Here is a 24253-nt window from a genome sequence, read left to right on the forward strand (position 1 = left end):
CAAATAGCCCTAAGCAGACAGTAATGAGCATAGTCTCTGTCACAAATGGGCAAAGCCAGTTACGGGGTGCCAGCCTCTTCCATGGGACCTGGTGGCCTTGTGCTATAGTGCATTCTACCTCGCTCTGCTCCCAATCCCTCCCACAACAATCCCCTAAGGATCAGCCAATGCTAGAAGAAATACTTGGATCTCCTCAAGCCTAAAGGCCATCGTGGTTTGCCTAGTAGAATACCAAGTCGGTTCATTCAAAGGCTATAAATTTACAGAGCTAATGTCCAAGTGGTAGGAATTGGTAGCAGAGAGCAACAGAACAGATCCAGTGTCCCAGAATCAGCAAAGTTGTCTCCCAAATAAACAGGGGTCTTATTTAGTGCTGTTTTTGCGGGAGTAGGCATCTCAGCTCAAAGAATAGTCTCATTCTGAAGTGGGGGCAGGCTGCCATAGGTGTTTTCCTTGCTCTCCGGGATTTGGGAAGTTTGTGAGAGTTGCCTTTGTGAAGTTTCCTAACAACACGCCGGGAAGGCTCAGAGCAGTGCCCAGCTTGGAATCACAGTGACTTTTGTTTGATATTCTGGGCAGAACTTCTTGGCCTCAGCTTCCCAGGCTAACTGCTCATTCGTGTCATCCTCCCTGACTTAGGGACATGTCCAAGTTTCCGCCTTCATGTCTTCCCAAAGCTCATCTCATGAGATGATTTGGAGTTACCAGGCTTTGAAATACCTAATCTCTAGAACAAGCAGATTCTCCTTATGAAGGGACACAGTAACTTCACTTATTTTTATTCATTTGGTGGATAGAGACACAGACAAACTAAGATGGAAGGGGGAGATAGAGAGAGACACCTGCAGATCTGCTTCTCCACCTGTGAAGCTTCCCCCCACAAGTAGCGAGTGGTGGCCTGAACTCGGGTCCTTGAGCATGGTGACAGGCACACTCAACCAAGTGCACCACCATGCAATCCTGATTATTATTTTTTGAAATTTTTAAAAGTTATTTTCTTTTAATATTTATTCCCTTTCGTTGCCCTTGTTTTATTGTTGTGGTTATTATTGTTGTTGTTATTGATGTCATTGTTGTTGGATAGAACACAGAGAAATGAAGACAGAGAGGGGGAGAGAAAGACAGACACCTGCGGACCTGCTTCACCTCTTGTGAAGCGATGCCTCCTGCAGGTGGGGAGCCGGGGGCTTGAACAGGGATCCTTACGCCGGTCCTTGCACTTGGCGCCATGTGCGCTTAACCCACTGTGCTACCGCCCGACTCCCGATTATTTTTATTTTTAAGAGAAATTTCTCTTTCAAATGAGGAAGAATAAACCCATACTCCAAACATACTATGTAACATCAGTAAAAAAAAAAAAAAAAAGAGGATACATCTGTTTTAGTGTTTCTATTTCTTGAATAATATTTTTGAGACATTAAGAAACATATCTAGCCCAGGTTATGATTGGAAGGAGGTGATCAGTCTGAAAAGAAAGTTACAGGACCAGCGAGATAGCATAACGGATATGCAGAAAGACTTTCAAATCTGAGTCTCTGAGGTTCCTGGTTCAATCACAGCAAAGCCATAAGCCAGAGCTGAGTAATACTCTGGCAACAACAATAGCAGCAAGAATTTGTAAAGACATATATATATATATATATATTTTTAATTTATCTTTAGTTATTGGATAGAGACAGCCAGAAATTGGGAGGGGAGGGGAGATAGGGAGAGAGATAGAGAGGCATTTGCAGTCCTGCTTCATCACTCATAAAGCTTTCCCCCTGCAGGTGGGGACCAGGGGCTTGAACATGGGTCCTTGTGCTTTGCAACATGTGCACTCAATCAGGTGTACCACCAGGTGGCCCCTAGAAATATTTATTATTATTTATTTTCCCTTTTGTTGCCCTTGTTGTTTTGTTGTTGTAGTTAGTGTTGCTGTTGATGTCGTCGTTGTTGGATAGGACAGAGAGAAATGGAAGAAATATATAATTAATTAATTAATTAATTATTTAATATTTATTTATTCCCTTTTATTGCTCTTGGTTTTTTTTTGTTATTGCTATAGTTATTGTTGTGATTGATGTCGTTGTTGTTGTATAGGACAGAGAGAAATGGAGAGAGGAGGGGAAGAAAGAGAGGGGGAGAGAAAGACAGACACCTGCAGACCTGCTTCACCGTCTGTGAAGCGACTCCCCTGCAGGTGGGGAGCCGGGGGCTTGAATGGAATTCTTCCGTCAGTTCTTGAGCTTTGCCCCAGTTGCACTTAACCTGCTGCGCTACCGCCCGACTCCCAGAAATATGTATTTTAAGAGGAAGTGATGACCACAGGCAAATCCTTCCAAATGTGGGCTCTCTTTTCTACTTTAGTTCCTCTTACTTTCGACCTTTATAGTGTGGAGAGTGTTTCTGAAGTGACTGTGTGGCCAGGTGGTGACATTCCTGGCAGAGCGCACAGACATTACCATGGCTGAAGACCCAGGTTCAAGCCCCTGGCCCTCACCTGCAGGAAGGAAGCTTCACAAGTGGCAGAGTAGTACTGTAGGTATGTCTCTCCTCTCTCTCCCTCTCAATCTCTGTCTCTCTACCTGAAAAAAAGGAGAACAAAAAAATTAAAAGTTGCCAGGAATACTGGAGGCATGTAGGCATCAAGCCCCAGTGATAACTTGGATGACCAAAGAGAAAAATGAATTCAAGAAAAAAAAAAATGAAGTGATGGAATTTTGGGATTTGAGATCTACTATGGTATAAATGGGCCAGCAATGCTGCCAATGCCAGAGTCGGGTGAACCCCTGGCTTCAGAAATGTGCCACCTGACGGGTCGTCCTGCCAACGTCCATGTCCAGCAAAGAAGCAATTACAGAAACCAGAACTCCCACCTTCTACATCCCCAGAAGGATAAATGATGGGGAAAGGTGACTGGAGGGTTTTGTACCCCATTCCATCAGGACCAGAAGTGTTTTTTACCAGGAATCTTGCTTTTTTCTTTCTTTTTTTTTTAATGCCATCACTGAAAAGGAAGAAAATCTGGAAAACACCAGAGGAAGCCGGGCACGGTTATACTTATTTGAGAGACAAGAGGAAAAAGGAAGGTCATCTGGAAATAGTAATACATGTAGGTGTGGCTTAGGAAGGAAGTGAAGCAGGGCCATAGGGAAAAAAAGGGCACTATAGTATAGATATAGCTATAGATAGTTACAGAAATAATAGACAGGGGGGTCGGGCGGTAGCGCAGCGGGTTAAGCGCACATGGTGCAAACTGCAAGGATCGGGTAAGGGTCCTGGCTCCTGGTTCGAGACCCCAGTTCCCCACCTGCAGGGTAGTCGCTTCACAGGCAGTGAAGCAGGTGTCTATCTTTCTCTCCCCCGCTCTGTTTTCCTCTCCTCTCTCCATTTCTCTCTGTCCTATCCAACAACGAGCAACATCAACAACAACAATAATAACTGCAACAAGGCTGCAACAACAAGGGCAACAAAAGAGGAAAAAAGTGTCCTCCAGGAGCAGTGGATTCATGGTGCAGGCACTGAACCCCAGCAATAACCCTGGAAGTGAAAAACAAAAACAAACAAAAAGAAATAATAGACAGGTCCTGGAAAAGGGTGACAGAGGACCTAGTGGGGGTTGTATTGTTATGTGGAAAACTGAGAAATGTTATGCATGTACAAACTATTGTATTTACTGTTGGCTGTAAATCATTAATCCCCTAATAAATAAATTAGAAAAAAAAAGAAATAATAGTCAACCTTTATCTGTGACCTTGGGAGAACTATTGCAGTTTCCAGTGGAGGGGATGGGGACACCGAACTCTGGTGGTGGGAACAGTATGGAATTAAACCCCTGTTATCTTATAATTTTGTAAATCAATATTAAATCACTAATAAAAAGATTTTTTTTTAATGTGCGGCTGGTGGGTAATGGAGAGCCCTTCCTTCTACAGATCCTATGCCTTCCGCCGTCACAACTACAACGATGAGCCTCTCAAATCTGCACGTCTTCTTGATGACAGTGATATGCTCTCAACAGAATTTGCTGCCGATTTTTACCCAGCTCTTCAGAATGGAGCCTCAGCCTGCAAATTCCTCCATCGCTGACACAGGGGAGCAGTGTTCCATCAGCCCAAGGTGTCAGCACACCACACTGTCTACCTGTGGGTCCTCTTCCTCCACCCCAACCTCGTTGGTTTAATTTGAATGTTGGATACTGGGAGATAATTTTGTTTTTGCAAATATAAATGTACACACATATATATGTATCTATTTCACTATGTAAATGGTTTTTTAAATCTGTTATATAACACTGTAAGTACGCTTTATAGGTACTTTATAGGTGGGGAGTGCTTTCCATTTATTAGGCAAATCTGAGTGATTCTGAACCATATGTGAATCATCTGGCAAAGAATTGAAAGCAGAGGGGTCTGGAGTCAAAGACCTGGGTTCAAGCCCCCAATCCCAACTGCAGGGGACGAAGTTTCATGAGTGGTGTAGTAGGTCTACGGGTGTCTGTCTATCCTCTTTCCTATTCTTTATCCCTTTGGGAGTATGGACCCAGGATTGTTGTGGGGTGCAGGAAGTGGAAGGTCTGGCTCCTGTAGTTGCTTCCCCACTGAACATGGGTACTGGCAGGTTGATCTATACTCCCAGCCTCTCTTTTTCCCTAGTGGGGTAGGACCCAGTTTTAAGTTGGCAATGAATGATGGTACTAATAACCAGTACACACACACACGCACACACACTTGCCATTCTTGCTTTAGATAGAAAGAGGGAGAGAGAGGGAGATTCAATATTGGTCTTATAAACTAGCTTCTCTTCAATAAAGAGTGTTAGTTGGGAAAAAAAAAAAATCATCAGCTCATGGTTTACTTCCTTTTTTCCAACATCAAAGATTGCTTTGTTCAAAATAAAGTTCAAAATATTTTAACACATTCACACACAGACACACGCATTATTAACATCTCACTCCTAAAACAATGACTTCTTAATGTTTTAAGGTCTAGTCAGTGTCCATTTTTTTTTTTTTCTGATTGTCTTTAAAATAAATCTGAGCATCCCAGGAAGTGACACAGAGGCTAAAGCATTGGACCTAAGAGCATGGGGTCCTGAGTTTGAACTCTGAGCTTGCACACAGCCGTGATGCTCTGGGTCTCTCTTTTCTCTCTCACTAATAAACAAACTTTTAGAAATTGTATTTGAGTAAGAACCTAAATAAATCCCACTGGTGGGTAACACTGCAGCTAGTTGATAGACTTGTCAGCCAGTCAGACTCTTCCCCTTAGGCCTGGGTAATGGTGCACCTGGTTCAATGCACATGTTATAATGTGCAAGGACTCAGGTTCAAACCTTCAGTCCCCATCTGCATGGGGGAAAGCTTCATGAGTAATAAAGCAGTGCTGCATGCCTGCCTCTCTCTCTCTTTCTCTCTCTCTCTCCTTCTCCCTCCCTTTGTCTCTATCCAATAACAGAAGTATACAGTACCTTAAAAAAAGCAATAGAAACTAAAAAATCTTCCCCTCATTGCTTTCTTGTGAAACCTTTTCCTTGTAGCATTTGCTGTTGAAAAAAAGCAGATTCTCAACTGGAATTGGTATATTGCACCAAAGTAAAAGACTCTGGGGTGGGTGGGGGGAGAATACAGATCCAAGAAGGATGGCAGAGGACCTAGTGAGGGTTGTATTGTTCTATGGGAAACTGAGAAATATTATGCATGTACAAACTATTATATTTACTGTTGAATGTCAAACATTAATTCCCCATAAAGAAATTTTAAAAAATAAAGAAAAAAGCAGATTCTTGTCCCACAGAGTTTCTCTGCAGTCTAGATTAAAAAAAAAAAATTATTTATTTATCCCCTTTTGTTGCTCTTCTTGTCTTAATATAGTTATTATTGTTGTAGTTATTGTTGTTGTTATTTATGTCATCATTGTTGTTGGATAGGGCAGAGAGAAATGGAGAGAGGAGAGGAAGACAGAGAGGGGGAAGAGAAAGACAGACACCTGCAGACCTGCTTCACCACCTGTGAAATGACTCCTCTGCAGGTGGGGAGCCTGGGGCTCGAACCAGGATTCTTACGCTGGTCCTTGAGCTTTGCGCCACGTGCGCTTAACCCACTGCGCTACCGCCCGACTTCTTGTAGTCTAGATTTTAAGTTGCATTCATTGATGCTACTTAACAAGTGCCTGTCTTTGGTACTCTCTATAACGCAGTCGTTTTACCTAGAACTTGGATCAGCAAATTCTAGCTTCTGCGCCAGACTCTTCTGTTTACAAGTTCATCTGGGCTCCTAGGAACCAAACCGACAGACTTGCTCAGTTTACAGTAGAGGCTAAGGCCTATAGAGCCAGCAATACTAACTTTCTGTTCCAGAGCTTTAAAGGCTGACCAGACTCAGAGCTCATTGTTTGCAAGACCATGTCACAGTGGTGTTATGTCAGGGGTGAGACTCAAGTAACTGTGGTCATCTATGTCTTTTATTTATTTATTTATTTTTTTGGTGATGTCAGCAATTAACGCATGACCATTGGCTGAGGGCTAAACGATGCCTTTGTAATTCTAACTTTCCTTCTCTGGAATATTTCCAGAGATAGAAAATCTTCACAGTGAGGCGAACTCTTTGGTTATCCTGTCACATAATTAGGATCACAAAGGTAAAACCAAGGCTTCTCTTTCTCTCTCTTATTTTCAAAGTAACTGTTTAACAGAACTCTAAAGAGTTTGGAGGGAGAGAGGGTATAATCAGCAAAAATGCTTTTATTTATTTATTTATTTATTTATTTTGAAAAATGCTTTTCAATATCTCTTAAGAGATCCCCAGAATCTGCTTTCATTTTATTTATTTACTTATTTTCACCAGAGCACTGCTCAGCTGTGGCTTACAGTGGTGCTAGGGATTGAATTTCTGACCTTTGGTGCCTCAGAGACATGAACTATAACCATTATTCTATGTCCCTCGCCCAAGAGACTGCTTTTCTAAATTATTATTCTTCCTAGTATTTCAAACTATCATTTTTCATGCTACTAAACCTTTTCTATGACCCTGGAGTTTCATTCTCTTTTTTTTTTTTTTCCTTGCTGAGCACTGCTCAGCTCTGATTTATGGTGGTACAGTGGACTGAACCTCTCAGGCATGAGTGTTTGCATAACCACTGCACTATCTCCCCTACCTGACCTTTGAGTTTCACAGTTTCCTTGTCTGCTGGTTTGATGGGATGTCCCAGGTTCATTCTGCATACTTCCTGTCTGACAAGGAGACAGCCACTTCTTGGGGAGCACTGGTTTTTTCTAGTGGGAATCACTAAGTCCCTGAGAGAGCACCTCTGGATATGCTCACTTAATAAACTCTAAAGGAACTGAGGACAGCAGTATAGAACTGCCTCCATCCTTCCCCCCCCCCTACCCCAAAGAAGCACAGAGGATAATGCAAAGATGTGACTGTGACGATTGGGCTAGGGGGAGGCAGGCTGCTCTAGTCCCTCTAGAAAACAGAATGCAGATGTTACTTAGGCTCCTAAGCTGAATATGGGCCCCAGATCAAATTGGTGGGATTTACAGTCAAAAATATTATTTCCCCAGACAATAACTTGGGTCCACTTGCATATCAGATGTCAGGCTCAGAAAAAACAAAACAAAACAAAACAAAACAAAACAAAACAAAAAACTGGTAAAGTCATGGGCCCTATGGAATATAACTAAAATAGGCTTACTAGCTATCTCCAAAACGAAGACCCCAAATCTTCATCTGCACTATCCCAGCCTTTAGGTTCATGATTAGTCAACAATTTATTTGGCTTTATATGTTAACTCTTTTTTCAGCCACCAGGTTCCAGATGCTACCATGATGCCAACCAGACTTCCCTGGGTAGACGACCCCACCAATGTGTTCTGGAGCTCTGCTTCCCCAGATCCTTGCCCCATCAGGGAAAGAGAGACAGGCTGGGAGTATGGATTTACCTGTCAATGCCCATGTTCAGCGGGGAAGCAATTACAGAAGCCAGACCTTCCACCTTCTGCATCCCACAATGACTTTGGGTCCATACTCCCAGAGGGGTAAAGAATAGGAAAGCTATCAGGGGAGGGGATGGGATATGGAGTTCTGGTGATGGGAATTGTGTGGCGTTGTACCCCTCTTATCCTATGGTTTTTGTCAGTGTTTCCTTTTTATAAATAAAAATTAAAAAATAAAACAAAAACAGAATGAGGATTCCTGAACAGACAATCCTTACTGCTCAGGCATTTATCTGAAGGACATGAAAACCACTAATTCCACAGGATATACGCAGCTCTATATATGTAGTTGACAACTGCACTGTTTACAGTACCTAAAATAATGGACTCAAGCTACTTAGCCCACTGCCAGAGGACTATAATAATATATATATTAAGAGGACTTATATATAATAAGTCATATGATATATATTAACTGGATTACTACTCATCTAGTAGAGAAGATGTCCTTGTGTCTTTTGGGACAAAACAGATGAAACTCAAGGTGATTTGCTAAGCAAACTAAGTTAAGGCAGTGAAAGACAATCACTACAAGGTTTCACTCATGTGTGGAATATAAATACTGAATCAAACAAACTTGTGAAAAACAGTAACCAGTTGGACTCAGACTCTGAACATGATCGGGGTTATTAGAAGGAAAGTGGATGGGAACTGGGGTCTCCAGTCATATATTTACCATATGAATTTATATTCCTAAGTTTCTTAATTAAAAGTATTTTACTTACTTATTTTAATGATATATATATGGAGGGAGAGAGAGAGAGAGAGAGCAAGAGCCCAGAGACCTGCTTAACTCTGGTTTGTGGTGACACTGGGTATTGAAGCTGGAACCTCAGATACTTGGGCATGAAAGCCTTTTGCAGAACCATTATGCTATGTCCCCTGGTTATTCCTAAAGTTTATTTTTCTTGTTTTTTATTAATTAAATACTTTATTTTTTGCCTCCAGGGTTATTGCTGGGGTTCAGTGTCTGCACTACAAATCCACTGCTCCTAGAGGCTATTTTTCCCCCTTTTGTTGCCCTTGTTGTTGTAGCCTCGTTGTGGTTATTATTATTGCCCTTGTTGACGCTATTCGTTATTGGATAGGACAGAGAGAAATGGAGAGAGGAGGGGAAGACAGAGAGGGAGAGAGAAAGATAGACACTTGCAGACCTGCTTCACCGCCTGTGAAGCGACTCCCCTGCAGGTGGGGAGCTGGGGGCTCTTATTATTTGTCTTTGGAGAGAGAGAGAGAGAGAGAGAGAGAGAGAAGGAAAACACCAATGCTCTACTCCACCATCCACCGAGTGTCCTTGGTACTGTCCTTGGTACTGTCCTTGGTACTCCCATGTTGCACCAGGGATGGACCCCAGGAATCCACACACAGTAAAGTGTGCACTCTACCTGTTAAGTCACCTCCCAGTTTCTTTCTTTCTTCCTTTCTTTCTTTCTTTCTTTCTTTCTTTCTTTCTTTCTTTCTTTCTCCTTTCTTTCTTCCCTCCCTCCTTTCTTTCTCCTTTTCTTTCCTCTTTCTTTCACTTGGGTCTCTTGTATTTATTTGTTGTTTTGAGAGGAAAAGTGATTTGGTCCCAGTTATTCCATGGCCATACCTCTTTCTTTCTTTCTTTCTTTCTTTCTTTCTTTCTTTCTTTCTTTCTTTCTCTCTCTCTCTCTCTCTCTCTCTCTCTCTCTCTCTTTCTTTCTTTCTCATCTCCAGGACTTCAACATTCTGGGGTAACTTTCTGAAAGAAAGACGGAGACAGAGACAGAGTAAAAGCAGAAAAGAGGCCAGGTTTGAATGCATGGCCAAACAAGTGTGCTATTATTTTGCTGGCCTAGGCCTAACTCGTAAGAGGTTTGGCAAGAGGCACTCGGGAGGCTTTCAGGAGCTGATCCACAGAGAGAAAAAGGCTGTACCTGCTAAGAGGCGGACACATAAATAATTGGGGTTCACACACCATTGTTCATTGCTAATGCACGGATAGTTGAGGTTAACATACAACAGCTCATAGCTAATGCACACATAATTGGGGTTAAGCCTCACAGATAGTTCATGATAGCAAGGAGGAGTCTGCCTTGTCAGATCTCTGCCAACAGTAATGGAGCAATGCCCACCTCAAGCTGTCTGCATTCTTCTTCCAATGTCCCTCTTCTACTCAGAACATCACATGGACAAGCAAAACTAAAGTCCATCTTGATACCCTGAACATTCCCGGGAATGTTATCAGAATGAGTCAGCTTTTTTAAGACACCCAGAAGAAGGGTTTTTTTTTTTTTTCCATTTTTTAATTTTTTATGAAGAACCAGGAAAATGCCAATGGATTGGTGTGACAGCAGCCTGGTGATTTGAAAATGTGCTCTTTCTGCAGGGGAAAGCTTAGAGACCTCTTCACATTTTTTCTTATGATTTTACTGGACTTTCAAAAAGTGTCTGCTTGATCCTATGACACTAATTGAGCCAAAAAGGAATCTAAAAATACTCAAGAAAGATATTTTTCCCCTTCACTTCTGGGATGGAACAAAGTCTAAATGAACCCCTCAGTGAAGAGGTACATATTTTATTAAGTAATATCAAACTGACAGCCAAGTACCTTGAAATCTTTTTTGGACTGTAAGGGAAGGACAGAAGGAAGAAAGTCATTGGGATTTTTATCAGATGCCTGTCTTTTAAAATAGAAGATTACAGGAGCATTTGCTTTAGTTTCCTCTCAGTGGAAGGGAAAAATTAGCTCCAATTTTTCTATCCACTAAGCAAGAGATGAAGGAAGATCACAAGTTCTAGCCACCCCAGTTTTCTCCTCTATTATATTAGATACCAATGCCAAAGGTGGTCATGGGAATTCCGTGTGGGCAAACAGAAGGACAAAGGGTAATAATAATAAACACAAGTACCTGCCTCAGAGTAGGTGCGTCATACAATCTGCTGTCTTCTCTGCTTCAACAATCAAAACCTGAAATACAGTCCCTGAATTCCCTTCCTTCCTTCCTTCCTTCCTTCCCTCTCTCCTTCCTTCCTTCCTTCCTTCCTATTCTCTTCCTCTTCCTCATTGTTTGATAGATGCAGAGGGAAATTAAGTAGGGTAGAGAGAGAGTGAGAAAGAGAGAGAGAGAGGGAGAGACAGAGAGGGAGAGACAGAGAGATAGAGGGAGAGAGAAAGAAAGAGAGAGAAAAAGGGGGGAGAGAGAAAGGGGGAGAGAGAGAGAAAGGGGGGAGAGAGAGACAGGGAGAGGGAGATGGAGAGAGAGAGAGAGAGCTGCAGCACCACTTCTTCACTTGTGAAGCTTCCTCTCCTGCAGGTGGGGACCAAGGGCTTGAACCCAGGTCTTTGCCTGGCAACATGTGCTTAACTGGATGAATCACTCCCTGAACTCTCCTGGAGTTTTATTTTGATAGCTATTGAATATTCAGAAACCTCCAGAAGCAAGCTAAGAATATTGGTTTAAAACCAATGTTTCTACCTTGATAAACGCCTCCATGCGGAGAACCCGGAAGTCACAGGCTCGATCCCCAAGACCGCCCACCACATACCAGAGCTGACGGTGCTCTGCTGTCTGTCTTTGTGCGTTTTCCTCATTCTCTCTTCCTCTCTCATAATAAATAAAATTTTCCCCCAGAGCACCGTTCAGCTCTGCTTTATGGTGGTGCAGGAATTGAACCTGGGAATTTAGAGCCTCAGGCATGAAGCCCTTTTTGCATAACCATTATGCTATCTTCCTTACCTCCAGATCATTTTTTTAAAAATATTTATTTATTTATTTATTCCCTTTTGTTGGCCCTGTTGTTTTATTGTTGTAGTTATTATTGTTGTTATTGATGTCGGCGCTCTTGGATAGGACAGAGAGAAATGGAGAGAGGAGGGGAAGAGAAAGATAGACACTTGTAGACCTGCTTCACCGCCTGTGAAGTGACTCCCCTGTAGGTGGGGAGGCAGGGGCTCAAACCGGGATCCTTATGGCAGTCCTTGCGCTTTGCACCACGTGCGCTTAACCCGCTGCGCTACTGCTGACTCTCCTCCAGTCATTTTTAATTTCATACACACACACACACACACACACACACACACACACACACACACACACACAAAGAGAGGAGAGACACCCCACCCATTAAACAGATTTTTTCAGTTGGGGTTGATGATTCCTTGTAGGCAGCTGTCTCGTGCTCTGCAAAATATTTAGCAGGTCCCTGACCGCCACCCACTGCAGGCCGGTGGCATCCTTCTCCCAGGTTGACCAACCCAAATGTCTCCAGAGGCAGGACTGACTACCTCCTGCTTGAGAGCCATTGCACCAGAGAAACAAGCATTCTATTCAAGCCATGTGCATTGGGAAGCTGTGGTCACTTGTTTACTGTATCTGATGATTTAAGCACAGAACAGGGAGGCAGAAAGAAGACAGTGTTCCTTCACTTTTTCCCTGGCTGACCCCTTCACACTTCATCACAAGATGGCAGCGTGACATGTTGACTAACAGGGTCTGTTTTCAGATGTCTCTTCACTGTGAGCCTTCTGTACAACGCGGGCCCTCGGTTCCTGTCATCTGTAACATATAAACATAAAAGTCTCCTTCTGAAGTTGAGGATTCTGCTAGATGTGGAAATAAGAAGCACCGTGTACCCAGTCTTGCATTTAGTAAGCAAGGTGTTTCTGTGCTTCAGTACTTAAGAACACATTCTTCAAGTTTTAAGCAAGTGACGACTTAAAGAAGTTATCAGGGGCCAGGAGACAGCTCAGCAGACAAAAGGCATGTCTTACCATATGTGAGGCCATGGGCTTTATCCCTAGCACTGAATGGAAGCACTAGGACAGTAAGGTGGTAGCTCAGTATTTCTCCTTCTCTCTTTCTGCCTTTCTTTTATTCCATGTATATGGAATAAAAAGTTGGTTGTAAGGTCCCAGGTTCAAACCTCCCCACACACACTACCATAAACCAGAGCTGAGCAGTGCTCTGGAAAAACAAAAACTAAAACCAAAAAAACCCTCACGAATGTGTCCTGGAACATCACCTCTCCAGAGCCTTACCCCACTAGGGAAAGATAGAAATAGGCTGCGGGTAGGAGCCGCCTGTCCATGTCCAGTGGAGAAGCAATTACAGAAGCCAAACCTTCCACCTTCTGCACCCCATAAAGATCTTTGGTCTATACTCCCAGAGGGATAAACAGTAGGGAAGTTTCCAGTGAAGGAGATGGGATATGGGAGTCTGGTGGTGGGGATTGTGTGGAATTGTACCCCTATTATCTTATAATCTTGCTAATCATTATTTAAAAAAAAATCACAAATAATTAAAAACAAAAGTTGGACCGGGGAAAGTACGTGGTGATATTGCAAGGCCCTCAGTTCATCCCCCAGTATCAGATTTAAAAAAAAAAAAAAAAAGAAAAGAAAAGAGCTATAAGTCCTGGTAAGTGGTTCAACTTGGATTCATCTTGGTAGATGAATGACTTGTATCCCTGAGGTTACCGGTTCAATCCTCCAGGTCCCATCTGTCAAAGGGCTGCTATGGTTCCCCTCTCTCCTGCGAAACTCTCCTCATCTCATATTAAATGAATAAAACAAACCCCAAAAGAATATCAGGAGTAGTTGCTGCTGCTACTTATAATGACCATAGGGACAATTCATTTCCACTGAATTACTGTTCAGTTCACAAACATAATTGAGTTCCCACCATATGAGGTCCTATGCTAAACAAGAAACAAATTGGTAAACTGTATTACCTGCCCTTAGTTATCACACATGCAAATTTAGTGCCATGGGCTAGAAAGACAGGTGTAATGGTTCTGCAAAACAGCTCTCATGCCTGAGGCTCTAGAGGTCCCAGGTTCAGTCCCCAGCACCACTAAAAGCCAGTGCTGAGCAGGGCTCTGGTAAAAAAAAAACCCAATGTTAATCATGATTAAATCGTTAATAAAAAGTAAGCTCATAAACAGAAGTTGAGAAAGAAGAACAGAAAGGGAAATGCAAAGTAGAATTCGAATGAGTTTGTAGCATGCACCAAAGTGACGATCTCTGGGTGGAGGGTGAGGGCAGATTGTCAGCTTTATTATAGGGGGGTGGGAGGAGGGACACAGACCTTTAATAGCAGGAATGGTGTTAATATACAATCCTATTAACTTATAGTCTTACAAATCACTATTTAATCAGTATGATTGGGAAAATCAAAAACAAGGTTTAAATTTAAAAAATGAAAATAGTGGTTGGGAGGTGGTGCAGTGATAAAGCTTTGGACTCTCAAGCATGAGGTCCTGAGTTCGGTCCCCAGCAGCACATGTGCCAGAGTGATGTCTGGTTCTCTCTCTCCTCCTGTTTTTCTCATAAATAAATAAAATCTTAAACAAAAAAAAGAAAATAAACACAAGCAAATTTAGTGACATAAACAGGTACACTTGTGTTCATCAATGATTACTAATTACTTAGAAACCCAGAATGAAGTGGTCTCTGGGTTGTAGTGGGGTGTAATATTCATTTTAGTGGATATAAAGGGGGCCAGGGGAGGGCTGGGCAGTGGCACACCAGGTTAAGTGCACGTGGCACAAAGCACAAGGACCCGTACAAGGATCCCAGTTCGAGCCCCTGGCTCCCCACCTGCAGGGGGGTTGCTTCACAGGTGGTGAAGCAGGTCTGCAGGTGTCTGTCTTTCTCTCCCCCTCTCTGTTTTCCCTCTTTTCTCCATTTCTCTCTGTCCTATCAAATAAAATGGAAAAAAAAAAATGGCCACCAGGAGCAGTGGATTTGTAGTGTAGGCACCGAGCCCCACTGATAAACTTGGAGACAACAGATAAATAAAATAAAACAAAATAAACTAAAATAAAAATAAGTAAATGAAACCAGGTGGTGGCATTCCTGGTTAGGCACACACATTACAGTGTGCAAGGACCCAGGTTCAAGCCCCTGGCCCCCACCTGCAGGGGAAAAGGCTGCAGGTGTCTCTCTGTCTCCCTCCTTCTGTCTCTCCTGATCCCCTCTCAATTTCTCTCTGTTTCTATCCAATAATAAAGAAAAAGATTTTTTTAAAGGAATTCCATGATTTTGCTTTTCAATTCTTTTTCTTTTCCCCAACAACTGCCCCTTCCCCCACTCCAAGGTTTTAAGATCTTGTAACCTAGCCACTGCCCTCACGCTCTGTGGATGTTCTTGCAGGTCTGAATGATGTCACCTAGTTACATTGCTAAATTTGCCTATGTGATATTTAAAGGCAGGGGTTGCTGTTTACAAATTTATTTCTTGTTGCTTAGCAAAACGCCAAGAACATAGTGGGAACTCAATCATGTTTACAAACTACTGTGTTTTCTAAGCAAAAAAGAGGCAGCTTATCAGGGGAGGGGATGGATACAGAGGTCTGGTGGTGGGAACTGTGTGACATTGTACCCCTCTTATCCTATGGTTTTGTCAAGGTTTCCTTTTTTTTTCTTTTTTTATTTATTCCCTTTTGTTGCCCTTGTTGTCTTATTGTTGTAGTTATTATTGTTGTTGTTGTCATTGTTGGATAGGACAGAGAGAAATGGAGAGAGGAGGGGAAGACAGAGAGGGGGAGAGAAAGACAGACACCTGCAGACCTGCTTCACCGCCTGTGAAGCGACTCCCCTGCAGGTGGGGAGCCGGGGTTCGAACCGGGATCCTTATGCCGGCCCTTGTGCTTTGCGCCACCTGTGCTTAACCCGCTGCGCTACAGCCCGACTCCCAAAGTTTCCTTTTTAAGAATAAAAAATTAAATTAAAAAAAAGAGAAAAAAGAGGAAGCTTACTGCACAAATGGTGTGCATGGAATTCATGTGTCTACTGCAATGTATTTGGGAACTGCAGGACAAAGAATCGTTAATTATACTCCCATCCCCACCCTCAGAAATAATTAAATAGAGCAGGTCTTTTCTATTTAAAAGTTACTTTTGCTGTCCTGGTGCATAGTTTAAAAATATATTTTATTGATTGATTAGCTAGATACGTACAGAGAGGAATTGAGAAGGAAGGGGAAGGGAGAGAGGAAATGAGACCCCTGCAGCCCTGCTTCACTGCTCAAAAGCTTCTCCCCTGCAGGTAGGGGCCAGGGATTTGAACCTGGGTCCTTAGGCATGATAACATGTGAGCTCTACCTGGTGTGCCCGAGGCCTGGCTTCCCAGTTCCCTTTCTGAAGCCCAGAAGGGAATGTTTATTTGGCTGGCTATGGAAGCTTTGGCCTGCCAGCCCACCACCTCCAATCAGGCTGGTCTGCAGCCTGTGGAGGAAGGGGTCCTATAGCTGGAGATGGGCATGGCTGCATGGCAGGGAGGCATTTAGGCCAGTTGCCAGGTAGGAGAGCTGTGACCCTTTGTGCTGTCCTGCCACGCAAACTTGCCTTAGAACTGACAGACCTAGTCATTACCATCAGCCAGGGCCGGCCTTCCTTCCTTCCTTCCTTCCTTCCTTCCTTCCTTCCTTCCTTCCTTCCTTCCTTCCTCCTGCTTTCTTCCTTTCCCTTTCTTTCTCTTTCTTTCTTTCTTTCTTTCTTTCTTTCTTTCTTTCTTTCTTTCTTTCTTTCTTTCTTTCTTCCTTCCTTCCTTCCTTCCTCCCTCCCTCCCTTCCTTCTTGCTTTCTTCCTTTCCCTCCCTTCCTTCCTTTCTTTATTCCTTTCTCTCTCTCTCTCTCTCTCTCTCTCTCTCTTTCTCTATCTTCCTGGCAAAGTTTAAGTCAGCTCTATCACACAGCGTCAGAGGACAGAACTGACTGCCAGGTACCGAGAGAAAAACCTGCAACAGCAATGCTCATCCTAGATTATTCTCACAACCCCTGTACTTACTCCCAGAGAATTCGCTGAACTAATTATATGCGGTGGTCTGCTGAGTTGAGCCTTCCTGCCTGCCCTGGGCCCAAGGCTCTACTTTCCTCCTTCTCCTCTTGTTCCAGGAGCCAGAGGTGTGAAAGAAGAGTCTGCCGGTGAAGGCAGCATTGGGTCTCTAACCTCTCCCTGCAGGCTTTTTCCGTTACCCTAAAAATGTCACCTGCAGGAGGTCCCTTCTGTGGCCTGCAGGAATGGCCTCCTTTTCTGAGAAGGAGAGTTCAGAGGCGGTGGAATTCCTGCATGCTTTATACAGGCTTTTCAGAGGTAGCCTTGGAGGAATCCTGCCTAGGGAGTTTTAATCAGGCAGGAGCTGCAAGGCCCATACATCCTCATTTTAATCAGTCCACAAGTGCAAGTTCAACCAGAAAGAGAGAGAAGAGGGTTAAGTTCGCAGGGGTCCAGTTCACCCAGAGACCCACTTGGTTCTTTTAGAGAGCACAATGTGGCAACTGGAGGGTTGTCCTGTGAAAGCACAGGCACCCTTGTCCTCTGGCCTCTTTCCTGAAGATCAAGGCTGCTCCAGGGCATCAGATGTGTTGCTGGGGGCAGAGCAGCAACAAAGAAATCCAAGTCACCCCCCCCCCCCCCCCCCCGACAATAACTTGGAATTACCTACATATCAGATTTCAGGCTCAGGGGAAAAGACACAAAGAAAAAAAAAACTAGTATAGCCACAGGCCCTTTGAAATATAACTAAAGTATATCTACTAGCTATCTACAAAATGGAGGAACCCCCCCAACTCTTCATCTGCACTATTCCAGCCTTTAGGTCCATGATGGTTCAACAATCTGTTTGACTTTATATGTTAACCACTAGGTTCCAGATGCTAGCATGATGCCGACCAGACTTCCCTGGACAAACAACCCCACCAGTGTGTCCTGGAGCTCCGCTTCCCCAGAGCCCCTCCCCACCAGGGAAAGAGAGAGGCAGGCTGGGAGTATGATCGACCTGTCAACGCCCATGTTCAGCGAGGAAGCAATTATAGAAGCCAGACCTTCCACCTTCTGCACCCCACAATGACCTTGGGTCCATGCTCCCAGAAGGATAAAGAATAGGAAAGTTATCAGGGGAAGGAATGGAATACAGAGTTCTGGTGGTGGGAATTGTGTGGAATTGTACCCCTCTTATCCTATGGTTTAGTCAACGTTTACTTTTCATAAATAAAACATTAAAAAAAAAAAAGAAATCCAAGTGAACTGGGCATCTGCTCTCCTGGAGTTGACGGTCTAGAGCCTCAGGGCTCAACCTGGGAGACTGGTTCCTTCAGGGGACATATGGAGGTGTCCCCGGTTATACGAGATATGAGGGGAGGTGTTCGTGGGATTTCACTCACAGAAGGCTCAGGACAAGCCCAAAGGACAAGAAACTGTCCTCTGCAATGTGTCCACCGGGTCCACTAGAGAAGCCCTGGTGTTGGGTGGAGGAGACCACTGGAACGTCATCACAGGAACAAACGTGATATTTACATTCATTTAAAAAAATTATTTATTTTTTATTCCTTTTGTTGCCCTTGTTTTGTTGTTGTAATTATTATTATTGCTGTTATTGATATCATTGTCATTGGATAGGACAGACAGAAATGGAGAGAGGAGGGGAAGACAGAGAGGGGGAGAGAAAGACAGACACCTGCAGACCTGCTTCACCGCCTGTGAAACGACCCCCCCCCCTGCAGGTGGGGAGCCGGGGGCTCGAACCGGGATCCTTGTGCTGGTTGTTGTGCTTTGCGTAAGAACACTTAACCTGCTGCGCTACCACATGCTCCCCCCATTTTTAAAGGTAAAACCAGAACAGAAACCAAAATACACCTGGCTGGGGGATGGGGGTGGAGCAGTCTGTGGAAGGGGGCTGGGGATTTGGGGGATGAGAAGGATATATTCAGCGTTAGTTATCAGGGGACTGCAAATCCACACCTCCTCCCTGTGGGCTACCACCACACACCTATGAAGTGGCTGGAATGAAAACCAATGATAACACCAAAAGCCAGAGAAGCTGTTAGCAATCTATGAAACTAGCACTGTGCTGGCAGGCGTATGAAAAGGTAGGGAGTCTGGCAGCTTCTCCCGGAACTCACATGCATTTAACCAATGACCCAGCAATTCTGAATATTTCAGGGAGACTAAATAAAAGCTCACATCTATGCCAACGCCTGCATGCCAATGTTTGGAGAAGCTTTACGAGTAGAAGCTCAAACTAGAAATGACCCGAATGTCCTTCAGTGGATGAACAGTCAAGCAAACTTGGGCAGCCAGGACCCAGAACACTAACTACTCAGCAATAACAGGAAATGAGCTCTTCATATGTACAAGCATTTGGAGGAGAATGACGGTGAATTAAGGAAAGTTAATTCCGAGAGGTGGTAGCAAACGATTCCATTTATACGATACTCTTTTTATTGATTTTACATTGGCTTACAGTAGAGTAAAAAACTAGGAGCAAAGTCTCACACCTACATTTATCCATGGATGAAACAGACTCACCAGTGTGTACCGGTTGAGCACACACATTACTATGCGCAAGGACCCAGGTTCAAGCCTCCTTTCCCCACCTGCAGCGGGGAAGTTTCCTAAGTGGTAAAGCAGTAGCTGCAGGTGTCCCTCTCTTTCCTCCTCCTTTCTCTTTCTCTCTCTCTTTCTTTTTTTTTTTGCTGCCCTTTTTTTGTTTTTTTCTTTTTTTGCCTCTAGGGTTATTGCTGGGGCTCAGTGCCTGCACCATGAATCCACTGCTCCTGGAGGCCATTTTTCCCCCCCTTTTGTTGCCCTTGTTGTAGCCTTGTTGTGGTTATTATTGCTGTTGTTGATGTCGTTTGTTGTTGGATAGGACAGAAAGAAATGGAGAGAGGAGGGGAAGACAGAGGGGGGAGGGGAAGAGAGACACCTGCAGACCTGCTTCACTGCCTGCGAAGCGACTCCCCTGCAGGTGGGGAGCCGGGGACTGGAACCAGGATCCTTATCTAGGTCCCTGCACTTTGTGCCATGTGCACTTAGCCCGCTGTGCTACTGCCCAACCCTCTCTTTCCTCCTCTCTCCATTCCTCAGTCTTTAAAGTCTACACATCACCCCGCTGCACACAGAGTTACCTCAAAAGCAAACAGTCCCCGAGTTCCAATTTCTAAACATGAGGACAAACTTGAAAAGCCGCCTCTTGTGTTGACTCAGTTTCTTTCCAGGTGTAGGTTATTTCCTTCTCATCTTTGTGGTTGGGTCTTAAGGATCAAGGATATGACTCTACTACAGTTAATGTGACTTTGGAGGAAGCTTGCCTGGGTGATATGTGATTCTGGGTCACAGATGGCCCTGGTCATGGGGCCAAGGAGAGACCAGTAGGCATTGGGTGACATAGGAAGGGCGTCATGTCCCAGTGATTTTCTTGATGTGCTTTCAAAGGCTGCCAGGCTCACAAATAAAGAATAGTGTTTTCTTTTATTGTTATTATTATCTTTATTTATTTATTGGGTAGAGACAGCCAGAAATCCAAAAGGAAGGGGATGATGGGGAGGGAGAGAGACATCTGCAGCACTGCTTCACCACTCTCAGAGCTTTCCCGCTGCAGGTGGGGACTGGGGGCTCAAGCCTGAGTCCTTGCACATTGTACCATGTGTGCTCAGCCAGGCACATCACTACTTGGCCCCCAGAACAGTGTTTTCTTATCAGCGGAAATGGAAATAAGGCAGTATTGGACTGAAATAATCAAACACATTTTTTTTTCTTTATGGCAGAAAAGTCACGAAAGCCTGTCTCAGTGGGTCAAGATACTCAAGGATAGAAGTCTGGATTGTGTCGGGCATTAAGCCAGTCCCGCCCTGCTCCATCCTGCATTGCTGATACTATGGTCTATTTACACAGTCATTGTTTTGCCTGAAAGATCCCCCCCCCCCCATTCCATTGATCTATCTTCTTTCTACCTCAAGACCCGCCCAGCCTGCAGGGTAAGGTTAATCCCACCAGTTAAAACCATCGCAACAACTGCTAAGGAAATTTATACCTTTTCCTTTTTCCACCCCCTTTCCTAGCCATTTCCGTTTCCGACTTGCTTTAATCTGGAAGAGGATGGCCCATGTTCAAGCAGACTTACTGGGCTGTTGGCCTCTGTTACTTTGTTTTTTTAATTTCTTTATTGGGGAATTAATGTTTTACATTTGACAATAAATACAATAGTTTGTACATGCACAACATTTCCCAGTTTTCCATATAACAATACAACCCCCATTAGGTCCTCTGTCATCCTTTTTGGACCTGTACTCCCCCCCGCCCCAGAGTCTTTTACTTTGGTGCAATACGCCAATTCCAGTTCAGGTTCTACTTGTGTTTTCTCTCTTGATCTTGTTTTTCAACTTCTGCCTGAGAGTGAGATCATCCCATATTCATCCTTCTGTTTCTGACTTATTTCACTTAACATGAATTTTTCAAGGTCCATCCAAGATCGGCTGAAAATGGTGAAGCCACCATTTTTTATAGCTGAGTAGTATTCCATTGTGTATATACACCACAACTTGCTCAGCCACTCATCTGGGTTCTCAATTCTATTCCACTGGTCAGTGTGTCTATTCATGCTCCAGTACCAAGCAGTTTTGATGACAACAGCCCTATAATACAATTTGAGATCTGGGAGTGTGCTGCCTCCAGTTCTGTTCTTTCTTCTCAAGATTGTTTTGGCAATTCTAGGTCTTTTCTGGTTCCAGATAAACATTTGTAGCATTTGTTCTATTCTCCTAAAAAATGTGGCTGGGATCATGATGGGGATAGCATTAAATCTGTATATGGCTCTGGGTAGTATATTTATTTTAATGATGTTAATTCTTCCAACTTGTAAACATGGAATATTTTCACTTCTTTGTGTCTTTTTCATTTTCCTTGAGTAGAGACTCATAATTTCCTTTTTAAACTGATTTTTAGGCATGTAATCTTTTCCACTACCTGATGTACTATATTTTAGTATGGCTGATCCTTGGGGTGGAGAACCCAACCAGATGCCAGGGCCCTGTGAATCAATATGTCTCAGGGCTGAGAGACAGGGTACCTGCCTCACCATACATACCCAGGTTCAAACCCTGGTATGACATGAGAATTGCTATTCAATCTCTCTCTCTCCCTCTTCTCTCTCTTTCTCTCTCTGAATGAATAGAGTCCTGCATCAGTGAAACTGCATGTGTTTGAGGGTGGGCTCCTGTTTATGAGGGGAACTTGGTTTACAAGACTATAAATGCTCTAGAAATATAAGTTCACACCTTCTCAAATATGCCATTAGTACACCATGCCCACCATCCAAATATCAGTATTTCTCCGCCAAAGTCAACTGGACCCCCTTCACCCTGACAACCAATCCTCCCTCAGTTCTCTATAACAATGCATTGTAATGTAGTGCACCCAGACTGCCGTCTGCAGTGTTCTTCCAGTGGGAACATGCCTGCGAACTGGCTAGTAAGGATTCAGAAACACCACGGAGGGATAGTTGGCCTCTGTGATGGAGTCAGTTCAGCTTTCTGCTGAGCACTCAGCACTCTAGATGATGTCTGATGCAAAATGGTGGCAAAAATGCTATCTGTACCTTATGCCTCTAGAGTCCTACCCCAACTAGGGAAAAACGGAAACAGGCCGAGGATATGGATTGATCTGCCAACGCCCATGTTCAACAAAGAAGTAATTACAGAAGCCAGAACGCCTACCTTCTGCATCCCAGAAAAAATTCTGGTCTATACTCCCAGAGGAGTAAATTATAGGGGAGGTTCTGTACCCCTATTCTACCGGGACCCAAAGCATTTGTCACCAGGAATCTTGTTTTTATACCATTAACGATAGAGAAGCGAATCTGGAAAACACCAGAGGAAGGCAGACACTGTTTCTCTTATCTGAGAGAAAAAAGAGGGAAAAAGGCAGGGCACTTGGAAGTAGTCATAGGTGTGGAGGTGACTTAGAAAGGAAGTGAAGGCAGAACCATTGAAAACTAGGGGGAAAAAACCCATGTTCAGTGGAGAAGCAATTACAGAAGCCAGACCTCCCACCTTCTGCATCCCATAATGCCCCAGGGTCCATACTCCCAGAGGGTTAAAGAATAGGAAAGCTATCAGAGGAGGGGATGGAGTTCTGGTGGTGGCAACTTTGTGGAGTTGTGCCCCTCTTATCCTATGTTTTTTGTCAGTGTTTCCTTTTTATAAATAAAAATAATAATAAAAAAATCTCTAAAGATACATTAATGAGTGGGATAACTAGTTAAAACCATGGGATTGGAACAAATGCTAAGTGTAAAATAATTCTTAATTTATTTCAAAATAAGAATCAAATTTAAGTTATGTCTACTCTAAGAAAGAAAAATAGGGAAAAAACTACACAGATATATATAGAGAGTCAACCCATATCAGTGACCTTGGGAGAATTACTGCAGTTTCCATCATAGGGGGTGGGACACAGAACTCTGGTGGCGAGAACTATACGGAATTATACCCTTTACAGTTATCTTAAAATTTTGTAAATCAATATTAAATCACTAATAAAAAGTGTCAGTGGGGGGGGGGTAGACAGCATAATGGTTATGCAAAGACACTCTCATGCTTGAGGCTCCAAAGTCCCAGGTTCAATCCCCCACACCATCATAAGCCAGAGTTGCTCAGTGCTCCGGTAATTAAAAAAAAAAAAATTGCAAAGACTGACAGGAAAGGAAGAGAAAGTCGGGAAGAAGTGAGGGAGGCCTGGCAGATTAGCATCTGATTCCATCTCTCCTGCATCTGGTCTGCAAAGGCAGAAAACAGACACAGAGGAACTTCCACGCCACAGAATCCTCCGACACTCTCACACTTTCTTTCTTTCCATAGTGTTGGCACAAGCCAAGGATGGAATATGGAGGACCGAGTCTCGGTACTGTTCTAGCCTCTCCCCCCTTCTCTGCCCCTGCGACTAAGGGAAAGCACCCGAGTTCCGAGCACTTCTTCAGGAATGCAAAATGACTTCCCAGTCTCACCTGGCACACTGCAACCATATTTCCAATGATTGGTTAAACTACATATGCCCCATGAGTCATTGACATAAATCTCACTTGTATGAAATGGTCAATTGTGTTCTCAGAGCAATTCCCAGCTGTAAAAATACAGACACACGAAAGGGTACTTTTTTTTTTTAATTTTTTTCCCTGCGGCTAATTGAAAAGACTGTACATATAATGCATGATTTAAAGCACCCAGGAGGAATTTCAATTTGCATTCCCTCTTTTTTTAAATGTACAATCAAGTGCTGTCTTAAAGCACTCTGCACATTTAATTCAATATTGCTTGCCGGGAGCCCAGATCACTCCTAAATTTGGGCATGAGGAATTGACGATCTGAGGATTTCAATGCTCCCGGTGGCTTTTTTTTCCTTTCCTTTTTTTTTTTTTTTTTAAAAAAAAAAACAATGGCTTTAATAGAGGCGCATTTCCTGAAAACAAGTAGTCCAAGGCTTGACTGATTCAAACCTCAGTTGCCAGTTTCCAAAACAGGAGCAAGACGGGAGGATGA

At 43.5% G+C, this 24253-nt stretch overlaps 1 protein-coding gene across 4 annotated transcripts in view; it reads right to left on the reverse strand.

Annotated features, from left to right (window-relative positions):
* SERPINE2 (serpin family E member 2) overlaps positions 1–24253 on the reverse strand; it is an 86789-nt gene that overhangs the window by 40874 nt on the left and 21662 nt on the right. Inside the window, exon 2 of one of the 4 annotated variants that reach the window (XM_060193678.1) lies at positions 2483–2567. The exons of the other annotated variants lie outside the window; for them this stretch is intronic. The gene's annotated coding sequence lies outside the window, so the exon portion shown is untranslated. The remainder of the gene's footprint in view (positions 1–2482; positions 2568–24253) is intronic. 4 annotated transcript variants of the gene reach the window in all.

The sequence above is a fragment of the Erinaceus europaeus genome, chromosome 7 (genome assembly GCF_950295315.1).
Source record: "Erinaceus europaeus chromosome 7, mEriEur2.1, whole genome shotgun sequence".
Classification (NCBI taxonomy): Eukaryota; Metazoa; Chordata; class Mammalia; order Eulipotyphla; family Erinaceidae; genus Erinaceus; species Erinaceus europaeus.